General features: G+C 46.1%; 1 long non-coding RNA gene across 1 annotated transcript in view; it reads right to left on the minus strand.

The window, feature by feature from the left end:
- The window catches only part of LOC144167093 (uncharacterized), a 133,394-nt gene that overhangs the window by 83,692 nt on the left and 31,142 nt on the right, over nt 1–18,560 (minus strand). The window contains exon 2 of the long non-coding RNA XR_013321842.1: nt 15,808–15,877. This is a non-coding gene — a long non-coding RNA (uncharacterized LOC144167093). The remainder of the gene's footprint in view (nt 1–15,807; nt 15,878–18,560) is intronic.

Here is an 18,560-nt window from a genome sequence, read left to right on the forward strand (position 1 = left end):
GACGCGACATCTGAGTGATAAAAGCCTGGCATTGTAAGGCGGTAACATGACGCGCGAGCCTGCATACACGAAAACACGTGTCTATGGGCTCGCCCTTTACTATGCGTGTCACAGGATGAGGCCAGCAGAGCTCACTCAGCCCTGCGAAGGTGAGCTGCAGTGCACTTGTGCCCAAGCTAGTCGTAATAATGTAAAATACTGCTTTCTTGAGGGTTCTCAACACTTTTGCGGTTTTAAATGTAATTGTTCAATATCCATCTTACGTTGCGGCCACAGTAGTTGTAAACTCTGAACATTTTATTGAACCGCAAGATCATGGAAACATCGCTAAACGCACACCGAGGCCGAATTAGAGAACTGAGTTTCCCTCCGTTTCAAGGGGCTTTCACGGTTGCGTCCTCCATTCGCCTGGAATGTCTGTCGCCTCCTGTAACACATAAAACTCGTAGACCCAACAAACATTTTTAACAAGCGAAGCAACTGGGCCGGGGTGACCAGCAGCGGACCGTCCATCACAGTGGAGAGAACAGAAGAGTCTCACGCGGCGGTTGGTTGTCGCCTCCTATTAGACTAGGTCGGGCGCACGTCCGGTATCTGTCATTCCCTGGCGTTGAAAAACGCCAGGTGTTTATCCGTCTAAAGAGCTTATAGCTGAGCGGCATCTTTATTCCAGGACAACGTTGGTTCTACCCGCCTTCTTCAGCCTTTCCGTCATGCTTAGCTGCCTATTTGGGTCAGATCTGGCAAGTTCATTTTCCCGCTGCTCGTGTGTAAGACTACGAATTGGTTTCAAGTCGGCGTTATTGTCATTTCTTCTTTTTTGTGTACCGTGTCAGCTCCTGGCATGTAAGTGCGCCAGGGTAGCCTGTAGTGTTGCGTTATGTCGCTGAAAGTAAAGTAGTGAGGGGGTTACTGCCCGGTCGTAATCGTTTAACGGTGACCGTTTTGCAAGACCTTAGTCAAAAGGATCGGGTTGTTGATCGCCGCGGATTAACAAACGGGCTTGCGTCAAAATTGTTGTTAGGTTTCTTTCGTTGATTCGGGGTTGGAACCCGCTTTGCTGTTTTGGAAATTCTCCCCGCCATGTATGTGCGACAAATGGCTTGGGAGATGATGGTACTAGCTTGAGTCTGTGCAATGTCTAATGCGATCATATTCTCTGCCGCTAGGAAGATAGTGCACTGTTTTAGACGTGCTCTTGATCACGGCAGGGGCTTTGCGACAACTGCAGCTTTGGTGTTGGCGCGTGCGTAGTCCACTGCATTTATGTACATCATTGTGAGGAATTCTCTGGGGGCTTGGGGCTGGTCTTTTCGCTTTACGGAGTTGAAGGTTCGTGTTCCATGTAAGTGGTGGTACTCGCAGCATTTACCGAATATCTATTGTGATAGCCGACCTCGTCTCAATAGTTTGTGGTAGTGTTTCGCCTAGGCCTTGGAGTATGTAGCGACCGTGGAAGGCGCGGGGATATGGCTAGGCGTGTGTTAACAGAAGAACAACGGAAGCTGGGCCAGAGCCACAGCTGGCCAAAACAGGATGATTACTTTATTGGTACGGGTGATTTAACACAATGATAATCGTGAGTTGTGCGTACCCAGCGGGATATTTAACATCCTCCCATGCCCGAGATAACCGATAGTGAAGCAACAGGTCCGAAATCCTAACAACTTGATTTTCTGCCAATAGTCAATATCTTAGAAGTAGTCGTCGAATTTGTCACATCTTCCATTTCCGTGTGTGCATACGCCATCTTGAAACTTTCAGCACAGCCTGGTGCCAGAAAGGCGAAGCGGATTAACCCAAATATGTGCACCCAGCTCGCGGCAATGTTTGCAGTCTCGCAGGTCTTTTTATTTTGTCGTGAGTGGTTTCCGGCAAGTTTAAAATTTTCTATGCGGCTTTAGCTCTGGTGGAGCGATATGGGTCGTTTTCTCAACTGAGCCTGGCGCCTTCCTTGGGCTTTACTTTCTGTAGTTTCCGTTCCTGAAGAGCGCTTTTTCTTGATATGTGTCGGATCGAAATGCGGTTTTTCTGCGTTTCCACCAGAGAAGTGTGGAGCAGAATAGCGAGATGTGGGCAGCAAAGGAGGTTCAGTAGTTTTAGCTTCGGGAAGACAGAAGTACTCGTACTTGCGTTGCGGAGAGGCCCAACCGAGTTGTAGGATTGATGCTAGCGGCTTTCAATATTGTTTGTTAAAGATTCAACTTTTGTAAATTCGGGAACAAAGATGTGGTTATAACCATACTGCGGAAACTCCACCGTTCTCTTCACGTCCTTTACCATAAGTGTTTCGTCGTCTCCTTGTTCAAAGGCAGCCCAGATGTCCTTGCCTGCGGCAGGCGTAGCCTCGTCTTCTTGAAAGTTGTGTTTCGGCAGGGTGCTCGACGATACCTTGTCCATCCGGATAGGTCAACCCAAGGCTGTTAGCATGGCTCCTTTGCGAGACACATAAGAGACGCCAGTGGACGAAAGGCGCACGGTGTTGGTCGTTATTGTTGTCTCGTGTTCTGGTACAGGCAACAAGTGCTTCACCACTTTGAACGTGGGGTTTAACGAAACGGGTACGTTGCCTCTCCGTCCTAGAGCAGTTGTCCTCCGGGCGAGGTCCTGTGTTCGCGTTGTATATACTCGAGGTTGCTGACTTCGTGATGTAGGCAAAACTATACAGTGCGTTTCCGCCTCATTTTCTCTGACTGATGGACGTGATTGTCGACGTATCAGTTTCCTACACGTTTTCAGTATCGAGAGCGTTCGGGTGGCGGTGTACAGACTACTGAGCATTGCACCCACATCCCTTGTCCCTCGCGGCTCAACGTGGATAGTTGAAACATGCATTTTTGGCAGGACGACTTCCGTTGTTGATAGTAGTGAGCCGCAGTGACAGGGGGCGTCTGGATGGTTGAGAGTGGGTTCGGGGGTAATTGGGCTTTCCGCCAATATCCTTGCTTTTGAATCTCATGCGGACCATTTTCACACATTTCAAAGCAGAGCGCAGACAGTTGAGGGCACGAAGTATATTTCCCTGGTACATAAATGCTTCACAGTAGTCCTGTACGAGTTCGTCCTGTTCGATTAACTTTATGATAGTCCGGTCTGTCTCGGAAACTTCCGCGTCTCTGATCGCAAGCAGGTCAATTGCCCTTTGCAACGATGGAGAGGGGGTTCCAGAAGCTCTGTCGCTGCCTTGGGCAGTCTCGCCACGGTGCAACAAAAGGATGCGTTGCGTGCGGCTCAGCTTATTCATTGCCCACTTAGGGTCCGTCATCACTTCAATCGTCGGTACACGGCCACAACTAGATTAAGGTCAGCCATGGTGACCTCTTGCTTAGGAGGGGACCAGACCGTCAGCGGCGTCAAGAGCGGTCAAAATCACGGGGTTCTACAACCCCTCAAGCCAAAGGTGACGTCGGTGGTCTCCTTTGTAGCACGCGTTCATTCTCCGGGACGTAACAGAACTAAAATATTAACGGAATAACGACGGAATTGAGACGGGATTCATGGTTGCCCAAACGGGGCTAAGACGTTTGATGACAATGCTGGCTTTACAGGATGACGATCATGAGTGGTGCGTACTCGGCGGGAGATTTAACAGCGTGTTATCTCCGCTGTGAGGTGCGCTTCCGTCAATTCTTCTGTAGTATATGCAATCCAAGGGCTAGCACTCGAGAAGTTGATGTAATTGTGGGAAAGGTAGCGCTTGGTGGTACGGTTTCCAGATAGTTGTATTTGTATTCTGCTTTTTTCGCACCTCAACTATTGTCTAGGGGCCGGCGCGAGTTATTCGAGAAACAATGAATGCTTGGACTAAGCGTGGCATGTCTTGCTGTTTTAGGCCATGTTTCTGTTTCGTGATCATTCGTGGCGTCCTTACTATTTGGGCTGGAGTTGCCTCTAGTTTGTGGATTAGCTGGTTGTTTTTGCACTTTTTAATTGGTCATCTTAGCGTGGACAAATTTTATAAATGACTGTTGAATCTGTGGTACATTCTGAATCACACGGAAGAAGGCCGAGGTGAGACTGGTATCCAAGCCTGGCAAGACGCTAGGCGTAGAAAACCTCCACCTCTTTTCCTAACTTCAATCATCAGAAAACTAATGGAACACATCATAATTATCCGACTGCAAACTTTTCTAGAAACATCTTGAAAATTTTCACACATGATGTTCGGCTTCCGCCCCCAATTCTCGACACCCATCCTTCGGCAACTGCAAAGTGATATATGTGAGGCTGCCAGCAAGACCACAAGTAAAGCTATACTAGCCATCGACCTCAAAGCTGCATTCAATAATGTAGCACACCCTTCCATTCTCAAAAGCTCACTGATCTCAGTATCTTTGAAAGGATGTATGATTATATTAGGGACTTCCTGACCAAAAAGAAAAACTGTCATCAAGGTTGAAAGCCTGCGTTCCTTAAAGGATTTCGTGTGGAAGCAGTGGAACTCCACAAGTAGCGGTCTTGCGTTCGATATAGTTCAACTTATTCCTGAATATTCTCGCCATGAAGCAGCCTGAATTCCCGGATATTCATCACAGAATATATGCCGACGACATCACGATATCGAGAAACAAAGTATCCGCACAAACAATGAATGCTATACCGCCTCCACCAGGCTGCACCGTAGTTCAGGCATATTCAAAAGCCTGCGGACTAACCGGCGCCCCCCCCCCCAAATTACAGCTTCTACCGTCTTGTAGGTACTAACGAGACACTTCTAACTGCGGTATTTTAGAGCACGAACTAATTGCGATTTCATTTATTCTGTCTGATAAACACCCGGCAAATATAAAAAATATCACGTCATCACGCTCCCGCCCGAATCTTAAAGCAACGCTCATCTAAGAATCCTTTGAAATGTTCAGAATAAAGCAAGTAAAAGAAAGTGCGATCTAATTTGTGCGTTGTCTGCGACACGCGCCTTGCGGAACTTGCTGTTGCTGCTCCTTTCACGCCATTATCAAGGGGATGAGCTTTCTCCTCGAACGTGTGACAGGCACAGCAATTGCTTTTAATCTGCTTATTTGGGGGCGCTGGTTTATATGACACCTTATTGATTAACGAAAGTGCTTGCCGAGTAAGATAATTATTTATAATTACCTAATTTATTCCCTTTACGAAAATATCACTGCCCGTTACTCCACTGAACTGTGAACATTATGCACTAGGTTTTTTTTATTAACCCCATTTTTTGTTTATCTTGTGGTGCATGATAGCTGGAACACCCTTCATACCTTCCTGTAGTGAACTCAATGGTGCTGCGGTAAGCAGATCAGCATATTTTCTGGAAAACATAAAGCGGTCGTTCGAAAGATAAACGCCAGTTTTATGATACAACGGCACGGTTGGACGGTCCACTCAGATGTGTTGTGGCTGTATATCGGCCCGCTAATTTAACCTTCCGGGTCAATTCCGCTTCTACAATTGGTGAGCAAGTCCATACTTATTATTACATCGTAGACCATTAGAAATTACTTCAGTAGTATTAATTAACACACTGTTGGCGGTAGTTTTGTTGGTTAGGCGGCAAAACTTCGGTGTGGTGAGGAGCTTTCAGACAGTCAACTGAACGACGGTCTGCACCACTTTCGGGACTATGGCTATATATTTCTTTGTATTGTCGAACCTGCACAAGTTTTTAATTGTTGTGATGCCCTTCAGCAGATGCTCAAGTTTGCTTTGCCTAGCACGGGGGTGAAGAATTGGTGGACAACATGAAGACTTGTTCAACGGACGCTGTGCCCTTGTTTTATGGCCTGGGCACGGAAGAGTTCGCTGCGGATATTTTCATTTCATTTCATTTATTGCATCCTTAAAGGCCCGAGGGCACAACATAAGGGGGGCAACAAATACGGTGTGAGGCTGTACAATTCAATATGAACAAATTATTATAAACAATACAGTTCTAAATACGCATATGGTAGTTTGGTCAAGAATGACAACAAAAACGAATCAAACAACAAACAAAAGAAACGCTTTGACTGGGAATTAGAGTACAAACTTGACAAAAAAAATTATACATACAGTACGCTGGTAGGATATATTTACAGCCACGGGTTATTGGGTGGAATCAAAGTGGGATTCCAATTTTGCGCGGAATGATGCGGGGTCAGGTGTGGGAGCAATGGTGTCGGGGAGGTGATTCCAAAGTGTAATTGCTTGGGGGAAAAAGGAGTCGTTCATTGCGGATGTACGGCCGTTGATTCGTGCAATAGGGTTAGAATGGTTAATGCGAGAAGAAGTTCTGTTAGGGGGCTGTAAAAGTTCGTGTCTTGGGCGGAAAAAGAAACTGATTTCGGGCGGAAAAAGAAACTGTGCAGGAGGCATAGGCGTGAGATGAGGCGGCGTGACGCGAGAGATGGCAGCTCGATTGATTGTTTTAGGGCGGTGACGCTGATTTCTCTGCAGAACTGTGAGGTTATAAAGCGAGCTGCGCGGTTTTGGACTGATTATAGTTCGTTAGCGAGATATGCCTGGGATAGATTCCAAATGGACGATGCGTATTCGAGCTTTGGGCGTACGTATGTTAAGTATGCTAGTTTTTTAACGTCAGGAGATGCAGATTTTAGATTGCGGCGCAGAAAACCAAGCGTGCGCGAAGCGTCTGAGCAGATGGACTGCACGTGTGGCGCAAATGAAAGGGATGGGTACATGTGCACACCGAGATACTTGTATGAGGAAGCCGAATCGAGAGGAAGCGAATTGATAAAGTAGGTGTGATGAACAGTGGCGCGCTTACGGGAAAATTACTTCGATTTGCATTTGGTTAGGTTTAACGGCATTGATGAGTCTTGGTACCATAGTGCAACTGTGTCGAGGTCTTGTTGTAGTTTAGTACTGTTTTCAATGTTGTAAATGGGGGAGTATAGGACACAGTCGTCTTCAAATAGTCGTAGTTTTGTTTGAATATTTGTTGGCAGGTCATTTATAAATATTAAAAATAGAAGAGGTGATAAGCCTGCGCCCTGAGGGACGCCTGATGATACGTTAGTTAAAGAGGAGTTATGATTATTGGCAGAGGTGAATTGTTTACGGTTAGAGAGGAAGTGTTCAACCCAGGAGACAATATTCGGTGCAATTCCACGTGAATGAATTTGGCTAAGTAATAGATTTTGTGGTACGCGATCAAAAGCTTTGGAAAAATCAAGGAATATGGCATCAATCTGAAGGTTATCATCCATGCTTTTTAGTTGGTCGTGGGTAAACTCGGCCAATTGGGTCTCGCATGAGAAGTTCTTTCGGAAACCGTGCTGGTGGTTATAGAAGAAATTTATTGATTCACGGTGAGTCGCGATGTGAGAAGATATAATGTGTTCCAGTAATTTAGAAGGAATGCTAGTTAGGGAAATCGGGCGGTAGTTTGCTGGATTAGTTCGCTCTCCTGTTTTAAAGATCGCTACTATTTGGCCTATCTTCCAATCGTCTGGAATTTCGCTTGTTTCAATGGACTGCATGAAGATGAGGCTAAGAATCTGACTAACCACTGTGACGGTGTTAACTAAAAGTTTGGGGGTTATTTGGTCACATCCTGGCACTGCAGATATCTTAAGACCAGTTATTAGTTTAACGATTCCTTCAGGGTTAAATGCTATTTCGGGGGATACAGCGCCGGGGGAACGGGTAGGTAGTCGTGTGGACTCTGCAGTGTTAGGGGTAGAAAATACAGATAAAAAGTAAAATACAGATGAAAAGTAGTCATTTAAGGCGGTGGCAACGTTTTTTCTGTCCATTGGTTCCCCGTCTGGGTCTAGAAGATCTATGTTAGTACTTTGATTTTTGGAGAGAGCATGCGGCAGAATTTAGTACGATTTGAGCGGAGGATAGATAGTAGGTCACAAGAAAAATATTTATCTTTGACTTTTTGTAGTTCCTTAATATATTGTTTGGCGCACAGGTGATATTTTTCCCATGATAAAGGGTTATTGCATTCACTGGCGGTCCTGTAAAGACCTTTTTTTCGATTTAGGAGACTTTTCAATTGTTTGTTGAACCAGTGATTATTGGAATCCGATTTTACGCGGATGGTTAGAATATACTGTTTTTCTAAGTTTAGTATCGTGTTTTTGAATACCTGCATTGTGCGTTTACTGAATGGGTTTGATATGCTCGGCGAAAACTGTCAAGAAAGAAACCAAGTTTGTCATTGATAGCGTTAAAATTTCCTCGTTTGTAATCAGTTATGAATTTTTCAGTTGACGACCTTCTAATCAGAGGTAGAGATATGCAGTTTTGGATAAGGTTATGGTCGCTGAACCCAGGGAGTACTGTTGTGCGGTTTATGTCATCCGGGCTTGATGTTAGAAGAAGATCTAAAGTGTTATAGCCTCTTGTGGGGCATGTAATAGCTTGGTGTAGGTTAAATTCTAGCGTCAGATCAAGGAATTGCTTGGATTCGTTAGACGGGGATGCACTAGGGGTTGATAGTAAAGGCCAGTTTATTTGAGGGAATATAAAATCACCGAAAAGAAAAATAGGGGCTTCCGAAAACTTGTCTTTAATCCTGGTGAGTGAATTTGAAAGGACGATGGAAAAGCCAGGTTCAGAATCAGGCGGCCGGTAACAGATTAAAAAAATTGCCAAATATTTATTTATAGCAACAGATTTAGCAAATATTTAGAGCAACAGAGCAAATATTTATAGCAAATATTTAAAGCAACAGAGCCGCCATTGCACTTCCTTATTTCGTAAAGAAATATATCTGTGGTAGCATGGACCTGTTCACGATTCTTGAACAAATTACAGTGAAGGCAAAGAACAAAATATTGGCCAACTGCACAGCTCCATCCCAATTATTGTACTTGCAGTTTAGTGCTTTAAACACTCGTCTAGAGCTTCGTCCATTTTAGCGGAAAACCTCCTAAGGTAGACCTTATGATTCGCGGTGCTCGCAATATTGGTAGAGCGGAACGTTTGACCTTGACGGAACCGAAAACAAAGATTTTAAAGGCGGTAATCTTCTGGGGGTACTTGGACGCGAAAATATTTGTTTGTCTTTATGTCTGTCCGTCTATCTCTCAATTGAGAGCGACTCAGCGAAAAAAAACTATAATGAAAACTGAAGAGGCTAGCCTCCCAAATGGCGGGGCTTGCTACTTCAGGTGGTAGTGAACATAGTGAGGTGAAAAAAGAAAAGAAAAAGGACACAAGTGCGAAGCAACAATCAATAAGAGGGAGAGGAAAATAAAATCAGTTCGGAACATAGAAATAATTTACATGAGTAGGAGAAAAATGTGAGGATCCCAAGGTTAAAGAACATCCGTTAATCCTGTGTCATAGAAAAAAAGTTAAGGGAGCCCTTGCGCCGCGTCAGCGTGATTTTGCCATGAACAAAGCAAGTGATGCAGCTCTGAACAGTTTCCGCGTAGGAGTCGCACTAGAGTTCTTTTAGCTGTTTCGCGTTGAGCTGTGTGCAGCGGGCAGTAACACAAGGCATCCGACCAGCATATCCTAAAAAGAAAACGACCAGTGAAGGCTACGTTCAGGCGTTGTCGGTGAATTACATCTTCAGTTTGCTTTTGTAGACCTCGCGGAAACTGGAAATTTTACTTAGGGCCAATCGCGTGCAGAGGCAAGGGTATCCTAACAGGGTCCTGCTGAGCTATTACTGCAGTTTATATCCAAGCGCCTTCACGACCGTACTTCCGTCTCGTGTGTAATACGGAATTCCAATAGACACAAGCACTGTGCCTCTTTTGCTGCTGATTCCGAGACGAAATTCCCCTGGATGCCGGAATGACCTGGCAGCCATTGAAGCGAGATGCCGTGCCCGTCTCGTATTCCTAGTGTGTGCAATGCGTGTAGCTCACGCAGAAGTTGGCTGCAGTTGTGGGATAGCTTCATCACTCCTTGCAAGGCAGGCCGCGAATTGTTAAAAATCACCCATTGTCGAGCGAGAGTATTGGTGATGTGAAGGAGTGCCGCCCTAATAGCAGTTAACTCAGTAAAGGTGGACGACGTCTTGTGACTGAGTTTCTCTTTCACAGTTGGTCCAACCGACGGGCTTCACACCACAATGGCTGACTCGTCAGCCATTGGAGTGTGAAGTCAGCCAAAGGCAGGCTTGCTTGGGCATTCGAAGTTGGCGGGTAGGACGTTCCATACATGAGGGGAAGACACCTGTCCTAGAGGATGGTCACCAACCCGGGTGACGTGACGGAGGCTGGTGTGAAGCAACTCGAGAGCTTGGAGAGTCTGAGCGGACATACACCTTGCTTCAGAGAGAGTTCCACTCTTGAATGTGAACCTCGCAAGGCCCAGGCAGATGCGCAGAACTTTAGCCGGCACACTCTCTAGCACTTTGAAGCTTGTCTCAGACAAAATAATCAGCAGAGGGAGGCTGTAGCGCAGAAGGCCAAGAAATGGTGAAGGCACTAAACAGCCCCATGTTTTTCGTGTCAGCATCCGGAAAATGAGCATAAATGAGTGCAGGCGTCCTCTAAGGTTACGCGTATGTGGGCCGAAGATAGTGAGCGATCTAATGTCAGTCCGGAACATTTAAGGTTATGAACGCGCGGTATTTCAGTGTCATTTATGACCAGAGGATAGCGGAATACATCCCATCCCGTAAAGGCAACCACGGCACCCTTTTCTGGTGAAATTAGCAAGCCGCACGTACTAAGGGAATTTTGAATTGCAAGAAAAGCTTTCTGCAGTTTGGATCGTATACTTCTCCGGTTTGTGCCAGAAGCCCAGACGCAAATGCCATCAGCATACAGAGATATGTTGACACTATGGGGCAGCACTTTCGTGATGCGGAGGAGGCAGATGCTAAACCGCACAGGACTTAGGACTCCGCCTTGAGGGGCGTCCTGTGTAATCTCATGCCACCTTGTGTCTCCTTCATTGGTGGTAATATAGCATAGCGATTATGCAAGTAGTTGCAGAGCCAAGTGTGCATCCGCCTCGTAGCCCTACGAGCGTTATTTCTCTTCGAATAGCTTCACGAGAACCGTTATTCACAGCCACTTTGATGTCTAGGAACACGGCTACTGCTACCTTTTTCTGCAGCCATTCCCTGATGAATATCCCTCACCAAAGCAATTGTGTTGAAGATGCTACTTCTTCCTTCTCTAAACCCTGACATCTGAAAGCGATACACGTCTCTGTCATCAAGATCGGAGACGAGTCGCTGCAGCACCACTTTCGCCATTACCTTCCCTATACAGCTTAGTAAAGCAGTAGGACGGTAATAGTTGATGTCGGTTGGCGGTTTTATTGGTTTATGCACCGCTACTAGCCGACAAACGTTCCAGCTTGCTTCCACGCGGGGTATCTCCAATGACTTTTGTAGAATGTAAGCAGTCGGCGGAGGGCGTAACCCCCGAGATGTCTCAAAGCTAAGTATGTAAGGCCATCGGTGCCTGACGAAGAAGGCAGGTTAACGGACGCTAACGCTGTGACTAGGTCGTGCACAGCGAATAATTCATCCATCAGCATAGCATTCGTAGTGGACAGCCAATCACTTGGGACCTCTGAAATCACTGCAGATCTAGGGGGAGCTGTAACCTTGGCGCAAAATTTGTCAGCTACGCCCAGTTCACTGACGCTACGCTGGACAGCTATTGATGAGAACAGATGATCTTGACTCGGTGTTGCTCTGGGGCTGCGGAAAAGTTGCCAAATGCGACTCAGCGGTTTGTGGGGATCAACTTTGGAACAAAATTCTCTCCAATGGTGTCTTGCAAGCCTATTCAAGTGCTTCTGAATGCGCTTCTGGGCATGTATTGAAGCTCGAATGTAATCTGGCGACAGCGTTACCCTCGCACGGTGCTCTGCTCTCCTGCGAATCACGCGAAGGCGTTTCTACTCTCCGTACACTGGTGCCCATGCGTTTAAAACCAAGCTTCGCCTTGTTGACTGTGACAGGGCTCTGGCAATAGCTTCCGCCAGTTCTTCGTTCGTAGACAATGCGTCAGCATTATCCTCCACCATGTCTTGGAAGGTCGTCCAGTTTACAGTCGACAGTGGCCGCGTGATGGTACCACCACGAACTCCATCAATCATGGGTACGCTGGGATGTGGTTGCTGCCGAAGCTTATAAAGTCTGGATACCAGAATCCGGTATGCAGCAGAGGAGTGGACACCATAATAACATCCAATACACTTGAAGCCCTCCCGCGAAAGAACGGGGGACAACCACTGTTGGGTACTGCTAATCCTGCTTGGCTGGCCACATTGAACAGGCCATTTCCACTTGGTGTCCTCTTAACACTGCCCCAAGCTAGATGGTGCCCGTTGAAATCCCCCATAAGCAAGTACGGTGGCGCTGTATTGCCCAAGAGGGCTTGCAGGTGCTTAAAGTTGACCCTTGCCCTAGGTGCAATGTATCCTTCGATTACAGCGAAAGCCACCTGATTGTGCTTGACCGTTGGTGCGACATACTCATTCGAGTGATATGGCTCCACATTATGCACTACAAAATGTAAGTCACTACGTATTTCAAGGTGCACTCTGTTGTTTTCTGAGCTCGTCAAAGACCGATACAAGGAGTATCCCGAAAGACCGACGTCTCCGACGAAGTCTGCATTTGGAAATCACCTCGACTGGGAACCTGTGCTTATTGATGAGTTGCCTAAAGTCAGACATGCGAGATGATAGTCCACGGGCATTCTACTTGTACTCTGTGGACTGGTGCCGAAGAGTTTGCATTGGCACCGTCATAGGCCTCCCAATAGAAGTTACAGCCACTTTCGATGGAAGGGGGTATTGGTGTCAGGTGCCGCTCAGTCAAAGTTAATGCAGATCTTGAAGGACACGTTCAAATACGCAATGCGATTTCTAAGTATCTAAATATGGTGGTGGTATTGTTACTTGACAACATTGTTCCGAAACCAAAATAGGGCAAACATTATTCATGTGTGAGAGAGAACATCAATACATAAGTGACCTTTCGAGTGTTTTTTTAAGTACATGGACGCTTAGTTTTTCTACACCAAATGAAATACTGCAGCTACTGTAGAACAACAAAACGGAACACGGCCCGCACTGGTACTGGTGGGACCAGAAGTATCTTCCAGCCAGGTGTGGCGCTCACGTGTCGTTGGTTTCACGTGTCGTTGGTTAACCATGTTTCACAGTTGGTTTTCCGCTCTATAGCAGCCGTGACAATGGCTATACCATTTGAAGCCTAGACGCGGGAAAATGCCGAGAAGTCTGCAAGGACAACACGGGGAGGGCACTGATGCCGCCGCTGCGGCATCGTCTTTTGATGACATTTGCTGCGATTCAAGATTGTCAACGGGCATTCTCGCAGTCCGTCTAAATTGGTTAAACTCGAAGCCAGGGCATAAGCCTTCACTGTTGATGCTTCATTGGGTTCAGGACATTGGTAAAACCTTCCCTGCAGAATGTACTAATCTTAAATTTTTCTCACTCCGTTGTTTTAGGCAGCAAAGGAGCAGGGTGAAAAGTTGGTCGGAATATTCAAACGTGGTGGTATATTTTATAAGATTTTTCTTGTCTTAACTCCTCTGTTCTTGGAAGTGTAGTTCAATGCCCCCAAAACTTAGCAAAATAAAAAAATCTGCATAGGTGCTTTCACTGGAATCTTCACCGGAATCTACTCCGGAAGGTCTTGTGAAAGTAGTTCAGCCATCAAACACCACTTTGCCCAACAAAAATTTGAACGAAGTTCAACATGAGCTTGGGTAACTCGCTTAAGTAAATGCATACAAACACATACCATCGATTTGTGGGAATATTGTATCTTAACCACGGCGATGTGGCATTCGCGTCAAAAGGCAAGCCTATAAGTATTTCCTTCATTGAGAGAGAGAGAGACAGTAAACACAGTAATTGGTTTCTGGAAAAGAGTCTTTTTTGTGGACTCATCTCTCTAGGAGTCTATTGGCATGGAGCGGGTCTTTTGCCCTCATCAGTAACTTGCGCTGGACGTCGATCGAAGGGCTGGCCGCGGCACCCTCCCAAAGCTCTTAAGTATGGAGGGGATTTGGCAGGTCATGTGGGCTTTGTGTGCAGCCACAGAACAAATAAACAGGTCCCGGTTTTCCCACAATAGTGGCCCAGTGGGTGATACATGGGGGGGTATTTGTTGTAGTATCTGCTCGGGTGGGGCACGTTTTAGTTGTTAGGCCACGCAGTATCCTATCCTGGCCCTTGGGTAGTTTGTGTAGTGAGGTGTATGCTGGTTTCTGCAGCCGATAGCACGCGGTAATTACTTGATACAAAACCAGAGGAACCGCACGCAGATCTTTGTCTCCGGGTGCTTTGCCGGGGAACTCTCGAACTGTGAGATGGACAGCCTCGTTTTCTGAGACTTCAATGTGCGCAGGTGCCAAGGTAGCCTTGACGGGTCTCGCTAGGGGCTTCTACGCAAGATTTCTAAGTATAGTTTTGCGTATTCGGCAATAAAAGAAGTTATGTCAAGCCTTTTCAGAGTCGGTAATTACGGTCGCAACATTAGTTTGGGAAAGCGCCAAGGCAACGGTCACTTCCTCTGCGAGTAAAGGTTGAAACGGCCTAGAAATAGTCTCGTGTGGTGCTCTTGACTGATGATAACCGTCGCTAGTAAGTCCCGTTTTCAGAGGTACAGGGCCGGGTCAGTGTATACCAGGGCAGGATGAATTGCATACTGCTTTAAGAGAGCATGGGCTCTTGCTTCTATCCCGTCGACGCACTTTCTGATTGTTTCGAGGGAGAATGGGCACTTAGAGTGCCGACTGATATTATTGGGATGTCTGTGACTTGGGGTGTTGGCTGCTGAAGCGGAATTTATAGCTCTTGTTTCGAATGCATGAATCTGCCGGTTTTGCAGTACCTAATCTTGTCCTCTGGTTGGATAATTGTGGTTCGATAAGTTCATGAGTCATGTTGTTGACTGCGAGATAATAAACGAGTTATTCTGTCGAAGTGCTGGCCTGTAGGTTCAGAGTCCGCTTCTAGGCTTTTCCTACGACGGTGTCTAGGTACTTCAGTTCTGTTATAAAGTGCAGTGCATAGGGTATCGCGTAAGTGCTCCGCGAGATGACGAAAGCCTGTGCGATTCAGTGTATTGGATTCACCCAAGCAACTTGTCTTAGTTATGCAATTGAGCAAGTGTGTGGCTTGCGGCCTCATGGTATTGATCTTGCTGATCGTTGTCGTATTCTTCTCATTAGCTTGAAAGGTTACGCCCATTATCTTGATGCTTTAAGGAGGATTGATAATGTGCCCATCTGTTTGTACGAGTATGTTGATGGTCGGTGTGCCTGAAGATTCTTGATGGTTTGAGACCAGGATATTTCCCATTTTTGAGGGGGCAGCTAAGTCCGCAGCTAAGCCATTTACTAAGTGGGCTGGTTCCGGACGGCGCTGCTTCATTGTTCCCAGTGAACCCGTGGTCGACCAGATGGCAATGTCGTTCGGGTAGAGCCTACGATTTCTACTTTCAATAGAATTACTTGTGTGGGAAATCTTACGGAAGCAATGTTAAACAGGAGGTGAGAAAGTGCAGCCAACTTGGGAGCTTCACGTGCTTCTGTTGAAAATAGGGTACGTTGTGTGGCCCCAACTCTGGGTATAAGTTCGCAATCTGTGAGGAAACGCAACATACTGGTAGAGCATGACTCTACAGCACAGGGTATTGATGTTCTGAATATTTTTTACCACACATCAGTTAAAAATTTTCTTAGATCGAATATCTTACAACATTTTATTATATGGCGAGCACTTTGTTTGAAACACTCATACCCTTATGGCACTTTTAATATTAGCCTCCAAGTCTAACTCATAATTGCGAAAACAATACAATATTTCACCAAGATAACGTCAGTCCCGTTTTATGGAAGACAGAGTACCATAAACTTTACTTACTGCTTCCTCGCATTTTGGACCTGTTACAGTAGGTGGATCGACAGTAGGTGGATCGGGTTCGCTTACGGCCCTGCAAAAGTAAATAGGCTGCTTCGCAACTGCACTGTTTGCAGGTAGCGAAGGCTTCAACGTTTAAGTATTGTGATCAGTTATTTTTCTAGTTTTTCCTTCCACAGAATTGTTATTCATCATTATTTCTTTCGGCCTAATTCGTTTCACAACTGCTACTTGCAGTAAACCGAGCAATCAAATGTATAATAAACTGTATAAACTATATTCGTCTTATAAAGTTGCGGAATAAATTCCAAATATAAATATTAGTAAAAATCTTCATGAAACCTTAAGGCGGATATTGTAAACATGTAAAAGTAACACAGTAATATTTCCAGAGCATTTCGAAATGGAAGGCGGTTGGCCTGAGCAGTTGAGGACTACATGCACAACCAGCAAAAATTTGCACAATTGTAGGTTAATGCAGCCCCACCACTGCACTTTGGTTGGCTCAAATCAAAGTGGCATTAACAACGAATCGTAAATGAATTGAAACTTGGGCGCGTTGGTAATGGTCTACCTTTTGTAATGGTAACACACAAATTCCATCGTGACAATCCCCGTGAACCGTTCCCCATGTCGTCCGATATATCCACATCAAAATTGGTATAAAGGCAAAAGGGGTAGTATCGTGATGAGCAAGACACAGAGATCTTGCAGTAATAAAACTCTAAACTTCTCTAATGGGAAACCCTTGCAAGAAATACACCGTAGATGTCACAATTTTTTATTGTCTCTCCAGGCAACAGACCTCACCATACTCTACCTATTCGTAGTCCTCAAATTTCAGCACATAAGGACACGCACAGATTTTTTACTTTAATTATACCTATACTCGACACGTAAGCGAGGTCATGCTCTATGGTGAAAGTGTGACTGTCGGACTGCAGCAGTGCGTCTGTCCGCGTTCCCGGGAGAAACTCCACGGGAACTTCTTTCAGTACAGTATTTCGCGTAAGTTTGGCACCGTGGAGCCCACCCATCACCACCTCACGTGCAGAATGCTGATCGCGGTCTAAGCCAGGTCAACTCCGCCTGTGTAAGCATTGCCTAACGCTTTGCACACTTTTCAATGGGAAGGGTGGGGACGCCTATTTAAGGCCCTCATTCACTACGGGGTGAGCGCTGGCGGACATCCCGCCTTACGTCACTGCTCGCGAGTCGTGAACGCTGCACCCATTTCTACGACGTGTGTCTGTCAGCTTGCCAGTAGGGTTTCAAGATCCGTTTCGCTCACATCTTAGCCGCGACGGGGAGATAATTTTGGGGCGTACTCGAGTTATCGTTCATCGTGTCGCTCGCTTTATACTGGTTGCATTTTTTCAAAGATAACTGACCGAGGCAGAACTGAAATAGGGTAAGAATATATTACTTGTCGAATAAACAAATACGAACAGAAAAGCGATATTTCAGGATAGTGCAGCCAATATTTTATTGATGTTTTTCTCTGTGTAGGATTAATGAAAAAAAAAGTGTGCACATTTTTTTGTTCAGGCGCTCACTTTTACCATTATTTCCAAACCTATCACGTGCTTGTAAACTTCACAAGATCATAGAAAACAAACGAATAAGCAGCCGAAGGCCCCGCCACGGTGTCCGGGTGCTTCTACAGTACAGTCCTCAATTTTAAAAGCGCGTACCGACGCGGAGTACGAACAGCGGGCAAAACAAGACTGAAATGCGTAGGGGACAGAAGGGGGATGCCCCACTAAGAAAATTTGGGGGCCAGTGATCCAAGTATATAAGCACGCATTGCCGGCATTACCCTGCGGCAGGACAAGTGCTTTTGCGTCCGCCGTGGCAAAGGCGGTTTTATCAGCGACAGACCAAGACAGACAGGCATGGTGAAAAAGAGGAAGGCGTAGGAGTGCCGCCCGAGGAACGCTAAACAAACTTTCAGCTATTTTGCATAGTTTCCGAGAAGCGGCGCTGGCCGGCGGACATAAAAGCATGCAGGAAAGCTATAGAGCGGGGAAGGATAGGATAGAGCAAAATGACGGTGGCTGTTCAGCCATTTCTCCCTCACGCGTTACACAATGATTATACAAGCCGCGTTGGCGAGGTAATAGGTGATATGCGAGAAAAAATGGTCTTATTTTACGGGGAGAATGACACCCATTTGGTGTTTCAAATTACTTTTAGTACTTCAGAGCACTTAGCAGCAGCAAGGGCAGGACGGCACCCCATCAAATTCTGCCTTTTGTTACAACTCCACATGCTTACTCGTGTCTATAGGCATCAAGGTAGGCCCTTCCCAGCGAAGGACGGCCACGTGCCCGATTGCAACCTGACAAGATGCAGCCACGTCATTGGAGACAGCCGGTGACGGCACGGGAGCCGGGGAAACGCCTGCTACATAACTGATCGACTTGGCGGCTGCGGCTTCACTTGGCACAAGCAAGGGCAGCCCAAGACATGCGCCGATTCCTGCCTCACCGCTGCTACATGTTATGACAGTTCTTTTGTTCCGCGAAATTAAAACGGGTTTCCTAACGCAACTGCTGCGAACCCTATCGCTTTCTATGCAGTTGTATCCCAAGCGTCCGATGTGAACAAAGAAACTTCGCGATAAAGTCACAAAAAAAATCCACGATTCTCAAACGAAAATAAAAATGGATCATTGAAAGGAATAAGGACAGCTGAAGTCTAGTCTGCATTTCTTTACGGAAGGGTGGAAGAAAGTAAAAGACAAGTACGGCGAA

The sequence above is a fragment of the Haemaphysalis longicornis genome, unplaced genomic scaffold (genome assembly GCF_048455015.1).
Source record: "Haemaphysalis longicornis isolate Haplotype H1 unplaced genomic scaffold, Haemaphysalis longicornis Haplotype H1 scaffold_2, whole genome shotgun sequence".
Taxonomy (NCBI): Eukaryota; Metazoa; Arthropoda; class Arachnida; order Ixodida; family Ixodidae; genus Haemaphysalis; species Haemaphysalis longicornis.